The 23,869-nt window shown below is 41.0% G+C and overlaps 1 protein-coding gene across 6 annotated transcripts in view; it reads right to left on the bottom strand.

Moving 5' to 3' along the window:
• The window catches only part of RNF144A (ring finger protein 144A), a 156,167-nt gene that overhangs the window by 96,350 nt on the left and 35,948 nt on the right, over nt 1-23,869 (bottom strand). The window contains exons 1-2 of one of the 6 annotated variants that reach the window (XM_064294993.1): nt 462-2,475; nt 280-358 (exon numbers count right to left, since the gene is read on the bottom strand). The exons of 4 other annotated variants lie outside the window; for them this stretch is intronic. The gene's annotated coding sequence lies outside the window, so the exon portion shown is untranslated. Of the gene's footprint in view, nt 1-279; nt 359-461; nt 2,476-23,869 lie in introns of those variants that run through there. One more of the 6 variants, XM_064294992.1, reaches the window with a different exon arrangement.

The raw sequence follows: 23,869 nt of genomic DNA, 5'->3' as shown, positions 1-23,869 counted from the left end.
GCAACAGACCATTTTATGATGCACTAAAAGGCCATTAGAAACCCATGGGTTGATTTGACATCAGACTTTAAAAAAAAAAATTATTTTCTAATTGTGAAAGTATCACATGATGTTTTACACAGAAAATTAAAAAAAAAAAAAAAAAAAGCATAAATCCATGAACCAAGAAAGACATCCAGGGCAGCAAGTTTAATTTCAAAGACTAAACCAGGTTTTTTTTAAGCTTTCTTTACACAGGCGCACACGCGTACGAGAAATTTAAACTGGCATCATACTGACCAATTACTTCACACAATCACTTCACTGCCGATTTCAAAATAAAATTCAGGCCACCACTTTCTTCAGTTCTTCTTTCACTCTGCAGGAAGTAAACAAACCACTTGTGAATGTGACTGCCCGCAAAGTTCCTGAAAACTCTGCACTGCTACCCCGCCCTTCTCAGAATGAACAAGAATACACACCGACAGCCCAGGTCACCATCACGTTGACCACAGACATTTCAGATGCAGAAAGAGCCTAGAGATTATCTGGTATGACCTGTTCTTGATAGAGGAGGGAACTGAGGGACAGTAAGATTAAATCAATGACTCATCCAGGCAGAGAACAAGCAAGCGACTCTTCTAACTTCAGCCATCTTTTCTCCCTGTAGTCCAATACTTCTGAGTCATAATTACGTTCTCTTTAAATTCAAGATGTTAAGTGTCTTCAGTTGCATGTGTTGGTTCTCACGTCCCATAATATATCTGAGGTCCCCACCTTGAATTTTTACAAGAGATAGCATCTAAGGATACAGATGAACTCTCTATGAGGAAACTTCCCCAACAAAAGCAAAGGCTCACTTCCTGGTTTGGTTTGTAACTGTAAGAAGCAAACTTTTGCTAGGCCAATTAAAAAAACAAAAAAGTAAGTATGCCAGATTCTAAGAGTCAATCTGGAAACCTCAGGTTTGGCTCTGCTGTAAAGATTCCACTTCCAAAGGCACAAACATCTACATTGTACATATTCCTTGACTTACTCTGGGGGAGGGGTGGGGAAAGAACATTTAAAAAGAGTTACACTGGGTATTTTTCCTCCACCCATATTTCCACTTAATTTTCCAATGGCCTCCACTGCCATAAAATATTCTGCCAGATAGTAGAGAAAATCTGTGAATTCCTAAAGAAAAACTTATTCTCAGAATCAGAAAATGTGAGGAGGGCTGGGTGGATCTTGAGAAACCAAGAGCCACAGGGAAGAAGTGACATAGAATGGAAATGCCTGTTCTCCTATGAGAGTGGGGACATGCACTGCCCTGTGATCACAAAATCTATTTTATGCTAGACAAGTCCTGGGAAATCCAAGAGATTTGGGGACCCCACTTGACAGTCCAGCAACAGTACTCCTGCCTTGGATGTGAACTTGCAAACTTACACCATGATCTCTGTTACCTTAATTGCCTAACCTATAATTATACAAATGTAGGGTGCATTTCTTCCATCCCACCTCTCAATGTCCTCTAGTTTCTTCCTACCATCTTCTACTCCTGGGGACCCCTAGACCTCACATTGGGAGAGCAAGTGCGAAAGGAACTAGACTTCATGAGACTCCCGCAATATGAACTGGAGAGTTCCTTGGATATAGAGACCGGCCGGGATGCCTCTTACATGCAAGCCGCCGTCCTCATCCCATAGCTAGTACTTGGTGGTAGCCATGCCTTTTACTCAGGGCGCAGAGGTCCTTGGGGACAAGTGCTGCCATCTCCCTGAGGCAGCAGTGTGTGTTTGGGATAAGCCCATGGGGTATTTCAGTGAAAGCATCAAGGGGAATATGAGAATGATCAGCTGAGCAGCAAAATCTGGCTGAGCAATTACTATGAGCCAAACACTTGACTAACGTGAGGATCTAAGTATAAGCTCATGACCCTACTCATTGGATAAATAGGCTCCCCTGCCCTAGGCCTTGGTCTTTTTTCAAAACCCACTCCAGAACCACACTGCGTGCTGAACTCCCGACCCAGTTCACGATCCGGATCCTCTCGGGGACCTCTGCCTTACTAGTTTTATGAGGAAGGCAGAAGTTTGTTAGTAATATTTGCATCCTTTAGGACCGCTAGCATTTGCCTTTTGCGAAGTAGAAGCTTAAGAGAAAAATGCTGAATGGAACTGACCTCAGCAGAAGAGGCATAAATGTATAATAGGCATCCAGCATATGGAAACATGCCCTTATTTCTAAAGGAGAGAATGAGGTGGGCAAGAGAAAGCACACGGAATTGTAGTCAAGCACACTCACATGTTAATTATGGCTAGGCCACTCAACGGCTACGAGGTACTGAGTTTAACCTCTCTGCGTTTCTGCTCCCTCTTGTAAAAAATGGGATAATGACAATACCGACCTCCTAAGGCTACTGTGAGGAATCAGAAAATATCTATAAATTGCCTATTAGTGCCTGGACAAAGTAGATTCTCCATACTAACAGTTCTCAGAATAACGTGGTTCATTTTGGAAAGTCAGAGTAAAAAGCCAGTCCTAAACTGAAAGGGAAAAACCGCTTCTAAACTTAAAAAAAAAAAAAAAAAAAAGCCAGCCCTACTACAGCCCTACTGTTTAATATAAATACATCCCATCATAATTACCAGTGAATTAAAGAAGTGGCCATGGGGAGCTAGTCATTCTTTACTGTCCTACACACTTCTTCAATTAGCCCCTTTTAGCACAGGTTGCTGTTGTTAGTTGCCATCAAGTCAGTTCCAACTCATAGCCACCCTGCGTGTGCAAGGCAGAACGTTCTACAGGGTTTTCAAAGCTGTGACCTTTCAGGAACAGATTGCCAGGATGTCTTTCGAGGCCCCTCTGAGTGGGTTGGAACCACCAATCTTTTGGCTAGTAGTCGAGTTCTTGACTATTTGCCCGTGAGAGACAGCTAAAACAAGAGTGGGGATGAAGAGAGTAAGGCTTAGTTACCAGGACAGCCTGGGAGTCTGCAGGACTCCTGGGAATCTGAGTTTATTTCCATTAAGAACTCTGGTGGGTGAGCTGAGCACACGAGAATATCATGCCCTGGCTGTCCTCCTTCACGTTCTAGTCATACATGCTGTGTGCATTGGGACAGGTCGTCCATCCTCTCTGCCTCGGATCCCATGTTTCTGACAGCAGACAGGCGGGTGTAGGACCCTGCAGGTGCCTCGGTAGCTGCAGGAGGGTTCAGCGAAGAAGGGAAGAGGGTTCTAAGTCTTTTGCCCCAAATCAGATCATGCATGCTATTTCATTTGGGGGAAAAAAAAATCATGCTGCCAAAAAAAAAAAAAAGTTTGTAAACACCTGATCTACATAAATGCTAACTAAAGTCCCTCTGGGCCTGGAATACGAGGACTCTAACCTGAGCCCTGGGAACAGACTCTGGGTCTAGCGTTCTGTAAATTCAGAAACACCACTTGCCCCGACGGCTAAAATTAAGCAGAAGAGGAAGACAAGACACATTCACTCCGCTAGATTCTCTGCCTGCAGGCACGTGAGACTGAAACGTGGGAAGTTACATGTTTCCACATGTCCCGGCCAGATGCTCCTGAAAGTCCTGCTGCTGAAACTCACAGAAACGACTGCCTGATTGGGAAAGAGCCAGTCAGCCAAGGTCCCTTTGGGAAATCAATTATGTTCCATGGATTTTCCCAGAATAGTGGACACCGAGGCTATGACTTGGTGCAAAAAAGCCACATCAAAGTTCCATGAACTCAGCACTATGATTCAGGGAAGAAGCTGGCCACGTTTGAGTACTTAAGGTGCGAGTCATAGCCTGACCCTGGTAATTCTCCAGAGAGATGGGGCTCTACCAGAAGCTGCATGTACGGATCACATGGGTTATTTTCTCAAGGTAAATGGTGAGAAGGCTATGGATTTCTAAGTCATTTTGATCTGAAACTTTTTTTTTTAAATATGGTCCTTCTACCTAAAATACAACTCCTTTTTTTTTTTTCTTTTTCCCCTCCCAAACTGGGTCATACTTCAAGGGGTAGAAAGAGAGCAAAGGAGGCTCGTTCTCCTCCCCTTCCCCTTTTTGTCTCTGTCATAGCATTTAGCTGACTTTTGTCTTAAACCATTCCTTTTGACTTTCTGGATCTTTCAGCAGCCTTTCCACAGAGGCAGTGGGCCTACAAAAGGGACTGCCGTGGCAAAGCTGAGCGGTGATCAAGTTCCAGCTCCCTGGAAAAGACAACTCAGTAGACGCTACATGGTGGTTACACGCGACAGCCATTTTGCAAGACTGTTGCCGCGCTTCATGCTTCCATCTGTCAACCTTCAGTGCCATGGGACAGAAACTCTCTAGCAATCCGTATGCTTCCCTGGAATTCCAGCCTGCCTCTCTCTACCCCAGTTTGTCATTAATGAACTGGGCATCCTCAAGGTTTGGAGACCTCAGCTCCAATCCCTAAGAGGAACACCAAGTATCTGATATCAAGCTGCAGAAAAAATAAACATGTTGATATTTGGAGGTGGGGGAGGAGAGTTAGATGGCCCACAGCACCTACAAGGTAAGTAGTTCAAAGATTAGAAAGAGGGTGTGAGGAAAGAGCAGTTCTTTTATGTCCAAGAAAAGCCTTTACAGAAGTTATACCCTTAGGAGTTCTTCTCTGACGTGAGACACGGAAGCAGAGGTGGCAAAATGTCTACTAAGTATTTAGAGGGATTACGGTTATACTCAATTCCATAAACACTCACCGAGAGCCAAGTCTGAGTGAGCGCAAGCTAAGATGCTGTGGGGAAACACGAGAAATCAAGCGGCGTACCCCACTCCCCTGCAAATTCCACAACACACTGGCGTGGTATTAGGCACTCGGAACCCAGGACCACAAATGCCAAAATGGACAATGGTGAGACCAGTTTACCTTAATCATGTCAAGTACCCACCTGCACACAATCTCATCCTTTCAAATAGCCATCCATACTTTCATACCCCTATAAGTGAACCCAAAAGGGAATTAAAAAAAAAAAAACCTGCAGTTTATTAATTCAACAACTATTTATCAAACACTTCTAATTTCTAGGTACCCTCAAAGCCAGATTAAATGCACTGCCTTTTGTGCTAAGTTTATAGTCTGGTGATAGCTGAGTAAATCAGTGGTTCTAAGTGCTGAGCAATATGGATTTTGACAGAGGCAAGTGCAAGGAGGCAGAGAGGGAGCTTCTAAATCAGACTGGCTCCCAGGAAAAGCTCCCTGCACCCAATGATCATGGAGAGGGAACAACCAATAAGAAGCCATAGAGCTGTGAACTTTATGGTTCTCTTGGAAAACTACAAAACCCACAAATCATTTCCTGTATGCTGGGGGGCCTGAAATTAGATGAGGATATAGGGAGGCCAGGAACTGCCTCATGGGTTCAGACAGAGAGTCTGAACTTTGTCCTTGAGGCTCTGTGACCCATTGCCATAGCAGGGTATCTTGCTGTGTTTATCATTTTAGAACAATTACTCTGGCAACATTTCTCTGGGCAGGGAAACCAGTTAGAACTGTCTTGCGGGTAAGTAATAACCTGAAAACGGCCTGCAGGTACTAAAAGGCTATCAAAGAATGTATGAAGAAGTAGACTATAAGCCACCAGGCCTTCCATAATGTGAAGGCTTATTCTTATGTTGAAGCTGAGTAGCATCTCAAATGCCACTCGATTAAAACAGAGCATTTTAGAGGATATACCTGAGTTAACAGTGAAGTGGGAAGAATCCTGGTCTAAGATTCAGCAGATCCACCTTCAAGACTCAACTCCAAATGAAATTCATGAGATCTTGACCCAATTCACATACTTCTGGAAGGCTCCCTGTCATCATTGGTAAAGGAGTGAATCACAAGGCTCTACTTCTCACTGGGTGTCAAAGGGGTCATGAGATGCCATACACAAAAGAAATGCAAAATTATTAACCCACCAACCCCGGTGCCATCGAGTCGATTCCGACTCATAGCAACCCTATAGGACACAGTAGAACTGCCCCATACTATTAAAGGTCTGTAAATGAGAGTACTATGGTGGGGGAGCTTCAGGCTCCTCCTTACACTAAGAACATCTGACTCTCCAGTTCAGGCACTTCACAGCTACTTCAGGTGCCTACCATGTGCCAGACACTGTAACAGGTGCTGAGGATGCAAAGACAATTAAGGAAGATGCCGCCCGTCCTCAAGGAGCTTGCCCTTGTTGCTGTGTGCCGTGGAGTGGATTCCAACTCACAGAGGCCCTATTGGACAGAGTAGAGTTCCCTAGGCTGAATCTTCACAGAAGCAAATCACCAGGTCTTTTCTCCTGTGGAGGTTCTGGGGAGTTCTACCCACCGACCTTTCAGTTGGCAACCTTTGCACCACCAGGGCTTATATAAATGGTTATCACTGTGCAGCTTAATCCAGAAAAAAAGACACAGGAAATGACTCCTCAGTGTCCGACACGTTCCTCTATGAATCAGGCAACTCCCTTAACGTGTATCTGGGATATTTTGGAAAACCCAATAAGTTTTAAAAAGGTTATGAGGGGTCGCCTTATTTTTAAGGTCCCAAGGGGCTCGTGGCCATGTAGTATTTTTATAGTTACATTCAGAAGCATCAAGAGCTGTACAGATTTTGCACTGACTCTGAATTTAACCAGTATTTAAGTGTGCTGATTATAGCTACAAGTATACTTCTTGTTCCAGTGTGTGGTTGGAGAGGTGGATGGGCAAGAAGCTTGGGAAATTTACAGCACAAAAATAGCATGTGGTCTGTCTGTTTGAAAAGAATCAATCCCTCTGTGACTACACAGTAAGAAAGGGCCTGTAGAGCTAACAAAAGTCTGAGAGGAAACCCGGGTTTTTGTCACCATATCCCTGTGTTACTAGACACTAACCAGGTTCTTCCACAGTCTGGGAGGCACAGCAGACATAGGGCTGGGGACTTAAGTAGGCAAGGAGGCTGGGACGTTGGGGACCACCCAAGTAAAACCTCCAGGCATGGTGCCAGATTTAAAGAAAATAATTAAAACTGAAAACACACTAATTGTTTTCTAATTGGCTTTTCATGAAGTATCGCCTATCCACGGTTGCGGAAATGAGTTGTAGGTGGCAGGGGTGGCCTACAAGGTGTTAAAAGAGGAACTCTGGTCCAGTCACTAGTCAACTCCATAAGCACTCTGAGCTTCCAGTTCCTCCACTGTTAGAATGTAGGGGTTCAATCTAAACTATACTCTGGAGGTTTCCATTGTTACTATGATTTCGTCTCAGTGGCCATTGAAGAGAGGCCCCAAGCTTGTTCCAACCTGAGTGGCTGGGTTAACTATTTTTTTAAAAGACATTGGGCTTCCACAGGAAACCCTGGTGGCGTAGTGGTTAAGTGCTACAGCTCCTAACCAAGAGGCCGGCAGTTAGAATCCACCAGGTGCTCCTTGGAAACTCTATGGGGCAGATCTACTCTGTCCTATAGGGTCACTATGAGTTGGTATCAACTCGACGGCAGTGGGTTTGGTTTTTTGGGGGGGTTTGAGCTTCCACATAAGATTTCCTTTGAAAAAAAGGGTTTCTGTACCTCCCTCCCAAATAATCTTGGAAAACCATGTATTACATAATCTCCATGATCTCCTTTAAGCTTAACCTTCTACAATTCTATATCCAGACACATCAGTGTTGCCTTACAATAAAAACTTCAAAGGAAAACGGACGTCTTATCTTGCCCAATAGGTTCTGGCACAGTGCTCCAGACACCTAATAAACGCATTCAATAATGAAATCCCAATGTGTCCCAAAATTTCAACTCACTGAGAAAAATGGAACAAGGAGGTTTCTTTTTGTCTTAAAAACACTATTTACCTTTCTTGTGATGGGGAGGAGGTGTGGGTATCTTTCTAAATGTTGGTACATGTTCACTACAGAAAATAAAGGTAAAATAAAATTACAAAATAAAACTATCTAGAATACCACCCTTGATAGTAACTACTGTTAAAATTTGCTATGTTCTTTCCATATATGTGTACAATATATCTTACGAAGTTACTCTACTTATGTACAGGTTAGATCTGAGTCATTAATCTAGTCCAAATTGATCAAGAAATATTTTTGTCTACACTGACAATTTGTTAGACCCACATCATAATGTAAGTGTCATAATATCTAGCTAGCAATGAATGGGTTGGCACCCTCTTTGATGATCCAAATACTGAAATGGATTTTGGACCCCAAGTCAAAAAGCAAACCAAACCAGTTGCCTTCAAGTTGATTCTGACTCATGACAACCCAAGTGTTACAGAGTAGAACTACATCGTAGAATTTTCAAGGCCATAATCTTTATGGAAGCAGACAGTCACCCATATTTTCAGTAGCAACAAAGATGTAATAACTTTAAAAAACTGGAAACATCTCCTTCCCTCAGTATGATGAACTGGATTTTCTAAAGGTGCCTCACTGGACAACAGCTAAAGCCTGCTTAAAACAGACTGAACTATCTTATCCTCTATGTCACTGATTCTTTCTTCTACCTCATTAAATCTGTTGATAAGTCCTTTTATCGTGTTTCTCATTTTAGATACTGTCCCCCCTTTCAGTTGCAGTATCTGTTTTTTTAATTCTTATTTTGTTCTTGAATTATTTCCTTATTTCTTTTAGCTTTTTGTCTATATCTTCCCTTAAGTCTTAAATTATATTTAACATTGTTGCATTATATTCTTCCATTTAAACTGCAGAACAGAATTTCAAATTCTCACGTACTCTACACTTTCTGGAGGCTGGTGGAACCCCTGAAACTATTGTCCTGAAATAATATTTAAACCTTAAACCAAAAATATCCCCTGAAGTCATCTTAGAACTGAACAATACTTTAGCTTAACTATTAAAAAATATCTGCCTTGAGTATTATGCTCTTTTAAGAACTATCTACATGGGATCAAATTGACAACAGCAACTTGAAAGATTAGATAGAAACCTTAGGGTGCAGTGAGTAAAAAACACATTGCATTGGGCAAATTGGCTGCAAGAGATCTCTTTAAAGTGTTAAAAAAGCAAAGATATTATTACCTGGAGGCCTAAGGTGCACCTGACCCAAGCCAAGGTGTTTTCAATTGCCTCATATGTATGTGAGAGCTGGACAATGAATAAAAGAAGACGGAAGGAGAACTGACGCCTTTGAATTGTGGTGTTGGAGATGAATATTGAATATACCATGGACTGCCAAAAGAACAAACAAATCTGTCTTGAAAGAAGTACAACCAGAATGCACCTTAGATACAAGGATGGCAAGACTACGTCTCACAAACTTTGGACATGTTATCATGAGGGATCAGTCCCTGGAGAAGGATATCACACGTGGTAAAAGGTCAGCGAAAAACAGCAAGACCCTCAGCGAGGTGGGGGGACACAGTGGCTACAACAACGGTCTCAAGCACAGCAACAATCGTGAGGATGGTGCAGGACTAGGCAGTGTTTCGTTCTGTTGGGCATAGGGTCCCTATGAGTCAGAACTGACTTGACAGCACCTAACAACAACAACATATAATAAAGTTATAACAGAGAGGGCCAACAAAGTCGAAAGTAATTTTCTTTGAGAAGATTAATAAAACTTAATTCTATGGCTGGGTGGTCAAGGAAAAAAAAAAGAGAGACATGTCCTAAATAAACTGTATTTGTAATTAAAAACAGTCAGCAGAGACTATATGGATAATGTTATCATAATTAACTTGAAAACTAAGGAACAATGAATATAATCCTGGAAAAATATATCTTAAGAAAACTGACTGAAGAATAAATACGCAGTTGAAATAATTTTATATGCTTTAAAGAAATATAAGTTAGAACTCTTCCCACAAAGAAATGAGTAGGCTGAGTACTACCAAAATTTCAACATCAGATAATTCAAATCAAACACAAAATCTTCTAGGGAACAGGAAAGAAAGGAAAAAGAAAAACCCCTCTCAAATCAGACAAAAGCAGTTAAAGAAAGGAACTATATAGGCCAAACTCACTCATGAGTAAAGAAGCAAAAATTTAAACCAAAATAATAGCAAATAGAATCCAGATGCGTATCTGATGTGTATTAAAAAAAAAAAAGTTAAACAAGCTAGATTTATTCTAGGAGTGCAAGTGAGTTTAACACTGGACTAAGCTATAAGTATAACATAACACAGTAAGAGAAAAAACAGTAGGAAACGTGTGGCCATCTTAATAGATGCAGAAAAAGTCTTTGCTAAAACTCAACATGCATTTATGATTAAAACATAAAAACCACAACTTTGCAAAACAGAAACAGAAGGGAACTTCCTTAACCTGATAAAGGACATTTGGAAAAAATTATAGCAAACATCACGTTTAATGAAATTAGAAAATCCCTTATTAAAAATCGGGAAAAAAGGAAAGGATAGCTTCTACACATACATACACATTATCTATATATATATACATGTACGTGTGTGTACATACACACACACACACACACATATATATAGAAACCCTGGTGGTACAGTGGATAAGAGTTATGGCTGCTAATCAAAAGACTGGCAGTTTAAATCCACCAGGCACTCCTTGGAAACCCTGTGGGGGCTGTTTTACTCTGTCCTATAGGGTTGCTGGAAATCCTTGTGGCGTAGTGGTTAAGTGCTACAGTTGCTAACCAAAGGGTCAGCAGTTTCAATCTACCAGGGGCTCCTTGGAAACTCTATGGGGCAGTTCTACTCTGTCCTATAGGGTCGCTATGAGTTGGAATCGACTCGACAGCACTGAGTTTTTGGTATAGGGTTGCTATGAGTCAGAATTGACCCAATGGCAGTGGGTTTGCTTTATATATATATATATACATATATATATATATAAAATATGAGAATTGAAAAGGAGTAAACAATACTTACATTATTCATTAAATATTTCCACATTGGAGAATGTATAGATAAATATTACAAATAATAAAGGTCTAGTAAAGTGCTTGGATGTAAGACTAATATACAAAAGTCAATGACAGTTTTATATTCCAGCAGAGACACCACATCCAAGGGCATCAGAAAATTAAGGTACCCTAGGAGCAATCCTACAAAAGATTAGTAAGGCTTCTCTAAAAATGTGAATAAATTTTAACCAAAAGCGATTTAAGAAGATTTGAATATATGAAGAGTGATACAATGTTTATGGATGAGAGGGCCCAATATCACTAAAATGTGCCAATTCTTTCTAAATTGATCTACATATTTAACGCAATTCAAACTCCCCACAGGGTTTTGTTGTTACTAATATTACTGATCAGATGTTTCAAAAACCAGAAAATTTCTACAGAACAGCAAAGGTCCAAATATCATTGAATAAGAGGATAAAGGTGAGAGGAATAAAGTGAGGGGATGAAATATTAAAACTTATTAGAAAGCTTTAGTAATTAAGGGAGTGATGCACCAATGAAGTCGCAGGCAAACTGACCAACAGGTACAGTATTTTACGAAAATAACGCACACCCATGTTCGTTTGCCAACCACATCCTCTTCCCAGGGAGGTATTTTTCTAAGCATCGGTATGCCAATTTTTTTTTTACATGTTGCAAAAAAAAAAAAAAAAAAAAATTAGCACAGAGCACTTATGAAAGTACCTTGAGGGAGGATGGTGCAGTTGGCAAACGAACACAGACAGTGCACGTTATTTTTGTAAAAATACAGTAAATATAGAACACGGAAACAGACTGATGCAGATGTGGAAACTTGACACATAACAGAGTTTGTATTTCAGAAAAGGTAAAAAGGACTAGTCAATAAATGGTACCAGGTAAACTATTTATCCTTCTGGGTGAAAACTATATTGGATTCCTACCTCACACTATACATAAAAGGCAATTCCAAATATTTTTCAGACTTTAACCCAATAGGTTAAATATGTCAAAGGGGAAGGAATAATTCAGAAAAGGAGGGTGAGAATGTTGGCACAACTTGAAGAATGTAATCAATGTCACTGAATTGTACACGTAGAAATCGCTGAATTGCTGTATGGTTGTGTGTATTTTCCCAACAAAAATAAATAATATGAATTATTTTAAAAAATAAAAACGAAATAATAAGGGAATAATGTTATGGCCTCAGGATATGGAAGAATACCTTAAACAAAAAGCCCTCACTATAAATGGACAAACGCCACCCATCAGTCAGTTTGTTGTACTCTGGTGGCTCGTGTGTTGCTGTGATGCTGGAAGCAATGCTACCAGTATTTCAAATATCAGCAGGGTCACCCACGGTGGACAGGTTTCAGCAGAGCTTCCGGACTAAAACATAAAGGCTTGGTGATCTACTTCTGAAAATTAGCCAACGAAAAGCCTATAGATCACAACAGAATATTGTCCAATATCGCGCTGGAAGATGAGCACCTCTTAGGTATATATGCTCCTCCTAGGTATATTCAGGAGCCCTGTTGGCTCGGTGGTTAAGAGGTTGGCAGCTAACCAAAAGGTCAGCAGTTCGAATCCACCAGGCACTCCCTGAAACCCTATTGGGCAGTTCTACTCTGTCCTATAGTGTCGCTATAAATCGGGATCCTCTCGGCAGCAATGGGTTTAGTTTTGGTTTGAGGTATACGCAGCCAAACCTGTGAAAGTGGGAACTCAATAGGGCTGTCCTGCTATTCCAGGTCTCACAAGTTTTCTGCCTTTGACAGGATGCAGTCTTAACACCTTTCTATTGCTCCTTTTGTGGAAAATACTTGAGTTTTCTTTCTCTGATAGGTTTCTAGCTTACACAAGTTCCGCTTTTCACAGGTTTTTACACTAATAGTAAAAAAAAAAAAAAAACCCATGCGTACCAAGAAATATGTATAAGAATATTAATAGCAGAATGTTTTAAAACAGTAAAGGCTTAAAAATAACTCATGCCCACTGACAAAAGAATTCATAAATCGCTCTATATTAACATTCTGCAATATTATATAATAGGGAAGTGAACAAATATAGCTACAAGGAACAATGTAGTTAAATCTTAGAAACAGAACACGAAGTGAACAAGTCTACAGCATGACACGATTTTTAATGAGTAAAATTATATATCTCTTAGTGATACGGACTACCTAAGCTAGCAAGGGAAGCTGCCCTGCGGTGCAGTGTTTGAGCTTGGCTAATCCCTGATGAAGATGAAAAGAAAACATTTATTCACTGCTTATGACGATGGGAATTGGTATGATCATTTCAGAAATTACTATATCTTCTTTTAAAATCAATCATTAGACTTTCTTTAGGTCCAATATGCTCCTCCTAGATATATGCAGGAGTCCTGGTGGTACAGTGCTAACCAAAAGGTCAGCAGTTCGAATCCACCAGCCACTCCCTGGAAACTCTGTGGGGCAGTTCTACTTTGTCTTATAAGATCACCATGAGTCGGAATCGACTAGGCGGCAACAGGTTTGGTTTTGGTTTGGGGGAAGAATAGGGCAGCAGAGCAGTAAGATACGAGAGAAACACACAGATAAAACAGTGTTGACAACGTTCTTATTTAGGAAATAAGTTATGTTTCATAACTTACATATATGAAGTTTTCTACGTATACGATACTATCTAATGCATTGCTTTAAAAGCTCTGCACAGAACATACTATGGCATAATCCTATTTAAACAATGGGTATATTTTATGTGTACTGAATTTTTCTAGATGGATGAATAAACAAAAAATAATAGTTCATTATTAAAGAAGATTTAGATATAGGGAAGAGGAGATAGATAACTTAAATTTTTATTTAATACCTTTCCTGTAGTTTAATTTTAATTTATTTTTTTAGCCATGTGAAGATACTTATTAAAAAATATAAAAAGTTACCAGCTTAGGTGGTAAACCTTTGGAACACAAATTCAAAGGTTTTGATTAAGAGCAAAGAGAACTCCTGAATGGATTCAGAAAACACAGTGCTCATTCATCATCTATGAATTTAAAGAACCTGTGGGTGGTCTGGCTGAGTTCCCAGGCCAGGTCTCTGAGGACGGACATCCTGGACAACGTTCCACACTCTCCTTACCCCCATCACCGCCTTGGCCAGAGAGAGCTCTGGGCTAAAAGGGCCCAGAGCAAACTCATGGGCCAGCTCTAAGGTCTTTAGATTTCATGGTCCTTTTAATATCAAGAATATCATTCAATTCCTGCCCTTAATGTATAAGAACCTTCCTCAGACCACGTACTTTTAATTTATTCTCTGTTTTACTGGAAGATTCTTGATTCCCTAAAAAAAAGAGAAAGATTACTGTGAAATGCCTGCCTCAAGCTAGCCCCCTTTCAAAGATTCTAAAATACGATTTTTCCCTTCCTGGAGCAATTTATAAGGTCCCTCCCTGGGTGGCACAAATGGTTTACTCTCACCTACTAACCTAAAGGTTGTCAGTTCGAATCCACCTAGGGTCACTGTGGAAGAAAATCCTGGCATTCTGCTCCCATAAAGATCACAGCCAAGAAAACCCTATGGAGCAGTTCTCCATGAGGCTGCCATGAGTTAGAGGCAACCTGACAGCAACGGGTTTGGTTGGGAACAATTTATACACAAAACATCCTGCTTCTTGTCAGTCTCTACATTCAGTTTTCTTATTCGTACAGTGGAGAAAAGTTTATCGTAATATTCTCTTAACTCCGATTTTTCAAAATCCTAAATTACCTTTGATGTTCTTTCTGGGGATATTGGTGGTAGGATTACATACACTTTCTGGTGTTTAGTTCAGCTTGGACCACAGTGTTCAACTTAAATTGTGCCACGAGTATTCAGAACAGAATTCCAAAGCAACGCGTGGTCCTCTCGCATGGTCCATTTTTCCACGGTTGGCCTCCTCAGAGCCACTGGCATCTCCTCTCTCCCTCCCAGGCATTCTGCACATTAATGGACTTCACAGTCATGTTCCTAAACTCTGTAAAACAGCTCTTCTTATTTCACAGTATGTGTCCCCTCCCATAGCTGGGGATAGTTACTGCTAGACTTCAAGCTCTCTTCTGAAGTGCTTACAGCACCAACTGATACCTTTTAAAGGCACTCTTCCAAAACTCCATATTCAGAAATGATCCAATCCCTCTCCTGCCACCCACATGACCATCTGAATCCTGCAGCGACCTGCAATACTAAATTACTTCCCTTCTGAACAAGCAATTTTCCAAGATGTCCTAACCCTCCCTGCTTTCCCGGTGCTAAAAGTCACCTTCTAAAAGTCCCTTTAAAATCTTCGTTATCAGGCACAAAGGTAATAGGAGATTTGGAAGATGGGCATCCGGGTTGGAGATCTCTCCACTAATTACCAATTGCACCATCTTGAACAATTCTCTTTCAGTCTTGGTTTTCCCAACTGTACCATGGTAACAGCAATGGCTATACCTCACAGAAGGGTCGTATGAACTAATAAAATAACAGTGCATGTTGAAGTTCATTTATAAACTCCAAAGCAACATACAAATGATAGGTGTCAACAGAGATCATTAGTTACTCTATCTCTTCCTAGAGATATGGACAGGGTCCAAACAGGCTTGGCTTCAGGAATCTGAGTTTAAATTCAAGCTCCTTTAATGTTGTCCATTCTCTTGTGTTGTGATGGAAGATATTTCCTAGTCAGACCCAGAAAATTCCTACATACCTGCATTGTAATGAGAATATTCTTCCTTCACAGATCAAAACTTGCACAACTATCAAAAAGCCTAGCCCTCCCCACAGCTGTGAGGAACGGTGCTTCCGGTCATCCTTTTTTTAACGTGTATCTCAGCTTCCAATTTTTAACACACACCCACGCAATTACTTTCTTTCCCTTCCCTCAGAGCTCAAGATGGGATGATAATTTCATTTGTTTTCAGTTTTTACCAGGAACTAATATGTGAGTAACTAACATTCAGTGGTATTTACACCTTATGAAAAAGGTCCGGATTCCTCGGCTCATTTGATCCTGACAAATGACTTCCAGGAAGATTGGGGGAGGTTTGTTGTCATTCCCATTTGATAAATGAAGAAATCAAGGCTCTGAGATTTGAGTGACATCCCCAAGAGCACTCAGCCAAGAAATGGCAAAATGGACCAGTCTTCCCTCAGTGCCGCTCTCTTTCCACTCCACCGTGTTGTTGTTAGTTGTCGCTGGGTCGGCCCCCGGCTCATGATGACCCCATACACAACGGAACTAAATGCTCCCTGGTCCTGGCTCATTCCCATGATTGAGTGCAGATCAGACTACTGTGAACCCTAGGGTTTTCACTGGCTGATTTTTCCACAGGAGATTGCCAGGCCTTTCTTCCTAGTCCATCTTAGTCTGGAAGCTTTGCTGAAATCTGTTTAGATCAGAGCAACATGTAAGCCTCCACTGACAGACGTGTGGTGGCTCTGCATGAGATGAACTGACCAGGAATCGAACCCAGGACTTCCACAGAGAAGGCGTGAATTCTACCACAGAGCCACCACTGCTCCCTACCTCCGCCTCCCCCGCCCCAGCTAAACCACAAAGCCTTTCATTCACTGAGTAGCCTGAAGCAGAGACTTCCAAAACTTTTTGGCTTGAGTACAGCCTAAAATAATTTTAAAAACTACACATGGCCTTTGTACATTCTTCACTTGCCCTCTAAACACTTTATAAGAATTTTAAACGGGTGAAAAAGATGCAAACTCTGGCATATTAGAAATACTGTCTTCTAAAGTAAACCGTAAGAGTTGAGAAAGATGTAATTTTTGCCATTGTCCTTTATTTTTTAAATATCCATGAACTTGTTTTTCTGACCGAGAATTGATATCATTTATCTCTGCAACTACAGCCCCATATTTCTCTGACATAATTTTAATTTGCTATAGTATTATCTATGATTAAATGTCTACATTTCATTCTTAGTATTTTTATTAATTTTAAAAAGTAGTAGAAAATACTTTATTAATTTTTAAAATACCTTGTTACTTTTAGGCTGTAAGTATTAAAAATTATCATGATTCTGATTATATTACACAATTGATCAAAGTGGCATAAGTGTCATAAAACTGATGTATATTTCTTAAGTCTAAAAAATAAACTTTTATTAAACATAGAATGATCCAGATGCTTTTTTTTTCCTCCTGAAACCTGTGTATCCAAGGATAACTACTGGTTATAATAAGATCTAATTCAAGGTCAATTTTTTTGCAACCTTTAATTTTTATAGATTTAATCGCTTTTGGGAGTCCCTGGGTAATGCAAACAGTTAAGCACTTGGCTACTGACCAAAAAGCTGGAGTTTCGAATTCACCCAGAGGAGCCTTGAAAAAAAGTCCTGGCAATCTGCTCCTGGAAGATCACAGCCATGAAAACCCTGTGGAGCAGTTGTACTCTGCACACGTGGGTCGTTATGAGTCAGAACTGACTCAGCAGCAACTGGACTGAATCAGAATGACTTCAGCACCTTGCTCACATAAATACATAGACGCGAACAGATGGTGTTTTGTACAAATGATATTCAACTTGAACTTCTTACGCCTATATACCAAAAATCACATAGCAATTAAACAAAAGTAGTTTTAATCAGTTGATATTCTTACAAAAGGAAACTTTTGGAAATCTCTGGATTTGCACAAGAATGTGTTACCAAGTCATCAGATCCACTCAGTTTCTAGTGTCTGAGAAGTATACCAAAGACCGTACTTAAGAAAACCTACTTGTACCCATTCCTTTTTCTCTTAGAGGTACCTTGATTAATCAATATGTTCAGAAAAAGTGTGAAAAAAATACTAATTCCAATGCACCTTTCTACATAAAATTATCATATCTTAATATTTTTTAACAAATATTTAATTATATGCTTTTCGATATTATTTGCATACACATACACAAATATACTATATATATATGTGTCAGTGCTGTTAGGTGCCACTGAGTCCATTGTGACTGAGAGCCACCCCGTGTGGCGAAGAAGAACTGCCCCACAGGCTGCAATCCTTACAGGAGCAGGTCACCAGGTCTTTCTCCCACAGAGCCTCTGGGTAAGTATAAACCACCAACATTTTGTTCAGCCTTTGAGCTACCAGGGCTCCATATATACAGACAGAGAAGAAGAGAAAGAGATTTTTAAAAACACTGACAAATAAGTTATGCAACACAACTTATAAAATAGATTATTAAAATCATCAAACTCAAGATTAAAATGATATTGAGGAAATTGTATTGTGTTACCCATTTTACCGTAAATTATGACAAGATACTAATGATTTTCTCATTAGTATACAATACATCAATGTTAAATTTAACCAAAATTATGCTTTATTTATGACACTATAAGAAAGATGGAAGGAATGATGGGGTCTTTGAAAACTGTGTATGCATGTGTCTACTAAGCTCTGTTGTTGGACTTTTGGAAATAACCAAAAATAACCATATTGTAATAAGGAGGGAGGGACCAGTCCCTGGAGAAGGACATCGTGCTTGGGAAGGTAGAGGGTCAGCAAAAAGAGGAAGACCCTCAACAAGATGGATTGACACAGCAGCTGTAACAATGGGCTCAAGCTTACGAACAATTATGAGGATGGCGCCGGGACTGGGAGGCATTTCATTCTGTTGTACGTAGGGTTGCTATGAGTCGGAACTGACTGGAAGGCACGTAACAACAACAGTAAGAAAAAAAAAAATTTGTTACAGATTACATGATCAGATCCTTCCTTGCGACTTCACTGCCTTCAGTCTTCTCTCAACATGGAACGCACAACAACGCCAACGAACTTATAAAAAACGCTTTCTTTTTTTGTTTTTATACCCTATCATTATTACCCTTTACAAATTGTAATGGTTCTCCACTGGCCAGTCGAAGATGCTAACTCCTTCGACTGGCAAATACTCAGGGCACAGCCACCACAATCTGGCTTACAAATACTGCTGTTTTCTCAACCTTGGCCACTCTCTTCTCTCCACATCAGGCTCAAAAATGTCCTACGGTCGTGAGCAGAGATCTCTAATACTCAGCATCAATTTCTCATTTCCTTAGTTTTGCTCTGTCCTATGTTCAGGTAGGGTTGCTATGAGTTGGAATCGACTCAATGGCAATGGGTTTGTTTTTCGGTTTTTTTTTTTTTGGTTATGCTCAAGTGGGAACCCTAATGGCGAAGTAGTTAAAGAGTTTAGCTGCTAACCAAAAGGTCAGCAGTTCAAATCCACCAGCCACTCCCTGGAAACCCTATGGGGCAGTTCTGCTCTGCCCTATAGGGTCGCAATGAGTCAGAATGGGCTTGACCACAACAGGTTCAGTATGCTCAAGTGAGGAGCACTATTGGCTCAGCAAGTAAGCATTCAGCTATTAACTCAAAGGTCAGCAGCTCGATCAGCAGGAGAAAGACATGGCAGTGTGCTTCCATAAAGGTTCACAGCCATGAAAATCCTATAGGGCAGTTCCACTCTGTCCTACAGGGGGCACCATGAGTTGGAATCAACTCAGTGGCAATGGGCTCAAGTATTGGTGACACAGCATTTGTGTGAACAATACTCAAAGAAAAACATATTTTTAAAAATTGATGCCTGCCCTGCTTTTTTTCCCTCTTTTAACCCTCTCAGCCCCAAGCACATGACCTTGATACAATGCTTATTAATGTCTGCTGCTTGATCTTTCTAGAGAAATGTATACTGTAATAGTGAAAAGGTATTCGATCTTTTATTAGGAGTTATTAACCCACGGTCATCGAATCCATTCTGACTCACAGCAACTCCATGGGACAGAGTAGAACTGCCCCATAGGGCTCCCAAGGCTGTAATCTTTACCGAAGCAAGACTGCCACATCTTTCTCCCGTGGAGTGGCTGGTGGGTTCGAACTGCCAACCTTTAGGTTAGCAGTAGGAGTTATTACCAGCCCTCAATATTGGTATGTGTGAACACCAAAGAGCTTATAGAAAACTTACCTGGTCAACAGATTGACTTAAAATCATAGCCTAGACAACAGTACATATGTAAAAATGGCCCAAATTTCTCTACAGACAAAAACCCTGAACTAAGATAAATATGGAAAAATGTGCAGTTGTGATGATTTATTTTAACAATACCTTCTGCCACAGCATCTCTGTTTCCATTTCTAAAAATATTGCTCGTTTCTCCACATCAGCAACTCTGAAACCATGAAAAACTAAAGCAGAGTATTGATATTTCGGTTTCTAGTTAGTGTTTTAAACTGACCTTTGCCTTAAAGGCTTACCAGCCAAAAGAAGACATACAGGGAGCAGAGCAATAAACGGGTCCGATTTCCCAAATGCCGGCTATTTCCAAGGCCGAATGACCGCCAAGGCCGAGCTATCGTTTCTTAACCAAAGATTTCTTTTTATATCGATGACATGTTCCACTTAGGGGGGGGAAAAATTCAGATTTAGCTACTTCAATCACAGATGTGCGAATTGGGGGTAGTTTGTATTGCATTAAAACTGTTTCTCTTTATAAACCCTAAACATTTAAAAATATCTTTGCTTATGCTGGAATGTTATTTTCTGGTATTTTGGCCTCTGCAACATGAATTTTTTATGAATATGAAGCCGTTTCACAGTTCTTGGAATTTGAGACAGATTCCCAAACAGAATGTCCTGAGAGGTGGGAGTGGGCAGGCAGAGCAAAGAATGTGAAAATACCGCTGGGGCCATATAGTGGGTTTTTCCTCTCTGCTTTAATGTCCTTCCCCATACCTGAGGAGACTCAGTCTAACTCCGGACAAGTAAATGCCCTGCAGAGAATGATCCAATAATGCTTAAATGTTAAAGCTAAGGTTAAAAAAAAAAAAAAAAAAAACAGTTATAAAGTGCTTATTTTCCAGGGCATGGACCAGGAAGGGAGGGGGCACCTTCAAACGTCAGTTTTGCCTTGTTCTTTACCAGAGACAATGGTACAAGGGGCTAAAGGTATCCCTTTGCTTCAGCTAAGAAATATAGCAGTAACAGCAACATAGCCCCAGGGGCATACTGCAAATATCGGTATATGGCTAAATGTGTTCAATAAGACTTCTTAAGCAGGACGCTTAAATGTGCAAACAATGAAAATGCAAGACAGTGTAATTGAGGGACTAGATTTGAGGGAATGAGCTGCAGAATTCAGAAGTTAAGAGCTTAGGTTCCCACAAAGGTTGCATATTTCCAGTTTTGTGCACACACTCAGACCACTCCCTCAGGTCTTTCCAGCTCTTTCTCTAGGGCCCCAAACCTGAGAAAGTCGACCTTCCTGCTGTACCTCCAATCCATCCAATTCATCTACCCCTTGATGTTCTCTCTCCTCACTTTACCATCTCAATCTCCATGGTCATTATTATTAGTTTTCATTATCATTGCCTTTTATTATCACTATCTTCATCAATCCAATCTTTATTTGTCTTCAGGGGTTGGAAACATTACATATAAACTTTCAGACATATTTTAAGACATACATACATAAAAATACACAAATCATAAAAACATTTACTCCGGCAACGAGTAAGAGTTGGACGACATTAGTATTTTGTCAGCTGTGGTAATAACTCCACTTGTGGAAGGTTCTGGATCTTCTGAATTATCCCTGGGAATGCGGATGGTGTTTCTAGTCAGAAAATCAGCAAGAGTTGTCTACATGGTCCTTTTCTTTTTTCCTTCATATATTTTGTGGTAACACCTCCGTGCTTCCTGAATCTGCCCGTCTACTTGAGCAAAGCAATCAGCATTTGGATCCATGTTTTCAAGCAACTGAAACCCCTAATTTAGTTTAAAAAACTAAACCTATACTGCAGTGTTTTGAACAGTAAATCATAAAACTGAACATCTGCAAGTGAACACCTGAGAATGGTAACAGCAAATTAAGCGCCGGAAGACTGCACGTAATACATATTACTAACAATAAGATGTACAAAAAAAACTGGACAGTCCTAAGTGCGGTTTGTGGTAACTCAAAAACATCGTGAGTCGGGGACTGCCTGTACCTTCAGCTCTCTGACTTCTCTTTTACTTTGTCCCTCAACTTGATCTACTGTGTGCTTCCAGCTAGCCAGCTGAACCTGCCTAGAAAAGCACACAGTCACACTGGATGGAATCTCTAAATACGCGCCATAAATTCCAAGTGGGCTCTTCATGCTGCCAGACACTCACATTACACTTTCCCACCCGTTCGTTCTTCCCCTCTTTTGGAGGACTTTCTCACTCCTTGCCTTGTCTCCTCAAATTTACAATCCCTCCTCCACATTCTGTACTCCCAGCTGATGACTTTGTGTCCCGTTTCATACACAATGGATGCAATTAAATGAGAACTGCCAAAAGACAGAGAGAGCTGCCAGAACTTCTTACCACCTCCACCACCTCTGCACGCACAAACTCTGTCATTTCATCTGTTCCCACACATAAGCTTTCCGTGCTCCAACTACAGCCAGGAGCCCTGGTAGTGCAGTGGTTGAGAGCTTAGCTGCTAACCAGAAGGTCAGCAGTTCAAATCCACCAGCCGCTCCTTGGAAACCCTATGAGGGCATTCTACTTTGTCCTATAGGCTCACTTATGAGTCGGCATCAACTGGACAGTAATTTTTTTTTATAGCCGGGGACAGTGAAAGTTCAGTGGTAGGATTTTCCCCCTCCACGCAGGAGAGCCAGGTTTGATTCCAGGCCAATGCATCTCCAGAGCAGCTACCACCCCGTCTGTCAGTGGAGGTCTATCAGTGGAGTCTTGCGGGTTGCTGTGAGGCTGAAAAGGTTTCAGAGGAGCTTCCAGACAAAGTAGACTAGGAAGAAAGGCCTGGTGATGTACTTCAGAAAAATCAGCCAGTGAAAACCCTGTGGGTCACAACAGTCTGGTGCACTGGCGCGTGGGGTCACCGTGAGCCACTGGCCGACTCTATGGCGGCTGAAACAACAACGCTACAGCCAAAACTCCACTCCGACACAAACCCCACCCCTCACCTACTCAAAATATTATTACAGCAACCCTTTCTCCTATGTTGTCATTCCCATCAACCTACAAAAATACTGTTAGTGCTTCCAACTTAAAATTAATTCTCTTTACCTTATTTACCCCATCAATAATCACCTCATATTCTGCTCCCTTTTGCAGCAAAGCTTCCCAAAAGAGTTATCGATAATCTCTGCCTGCAAGTCCTCCCTTCCATTGTCCGTTAAACCCATCCCAATCAGGCTTTTGTCTTCATAGCCACCAAACCAAAACGCTTCTTCGCAAAGGTGCCAAGGACTCACACAGCACTGAATCTAAGAGTCAATTCTCAGTCCTGACCTCACCTGGTCTATCTGCAGCATTCAACCCAGCTGATCACACCTTCATTTCTGAAATAATTTCATGAGGCTCCCAAGATGCCATGCTCCTGGTTTTCCTCCAACCTCTCTGGTTGTTCCTTCTAAAGTCTCCTCTGCTGGCTCTTCTTCTCTTGTGCCTTATAAGGCTACAATGTCCCAGGACCCAGTTCTTAAAACTCTTCCCTATCTGATCTTATTCCTTTAAATACCACCCATATGCCAAAGACTCCCAGTATACCTCCAGCCCAGGTGACCTTCTTAAACTATCAGACTTGAATATAGCTGCCCACTCAGCACTTCCTTTTGGGTGCCTCGTAATAGTGACATGTTCAAAACTGAACTTCTAACCCCTCTGCATCCGAACCTTCTACATCTTCAAAGTTTCCCATCTCAGTTGGTGATCACTCCATCCAGGTACTCAGGCTTAAGCTGCTGGCATCATTATAGACTTTTCCCCTTTTCACATACCCCACAAACACCGTCGGGATATCTTGCGGGCTCGACAGCAGCTACATCTATATACAAAATGAAAATATATACAAAACGTGATCACTTTTCACCACTTCCACGGTCACCGGTGGAGCAAGCCACCATGATCTCTTATCTGGATTATGACAATGGATGACTCTAATGCCTCTGAAATTGTCTCCTGGGTTCTACCCTTCTCCTCCACTCCCTACAGTCTATTCTTAACACAGAGGTCAAACAAGGCTATTAAAACGGAATGCAGATAACATCTCTCCTCTGCTTAAAACCTTGTGC

The sequence above is a fragment of the Loxodonta africana genome, chromosome 12, assembly GCF_030014295.1.
Source record: "Loxodonta africana isolate mLoxAfr1 chromosome 12, mLoxAfr1.hap2, whole genome shotgun sequence".
In the NCBI taxonomy this organism is placed as follows: domain Eukaryota; kingdom Metazoa; phylum Chordata; class Mammalia; order Proboscidea; family Elephantidae; genus Loxodonta; species Loxodonta africana.
Note: the sequence above shows the minus strand (reverse complement) of the source record. Positions and strands in the feature narration are given on the sequence as shown.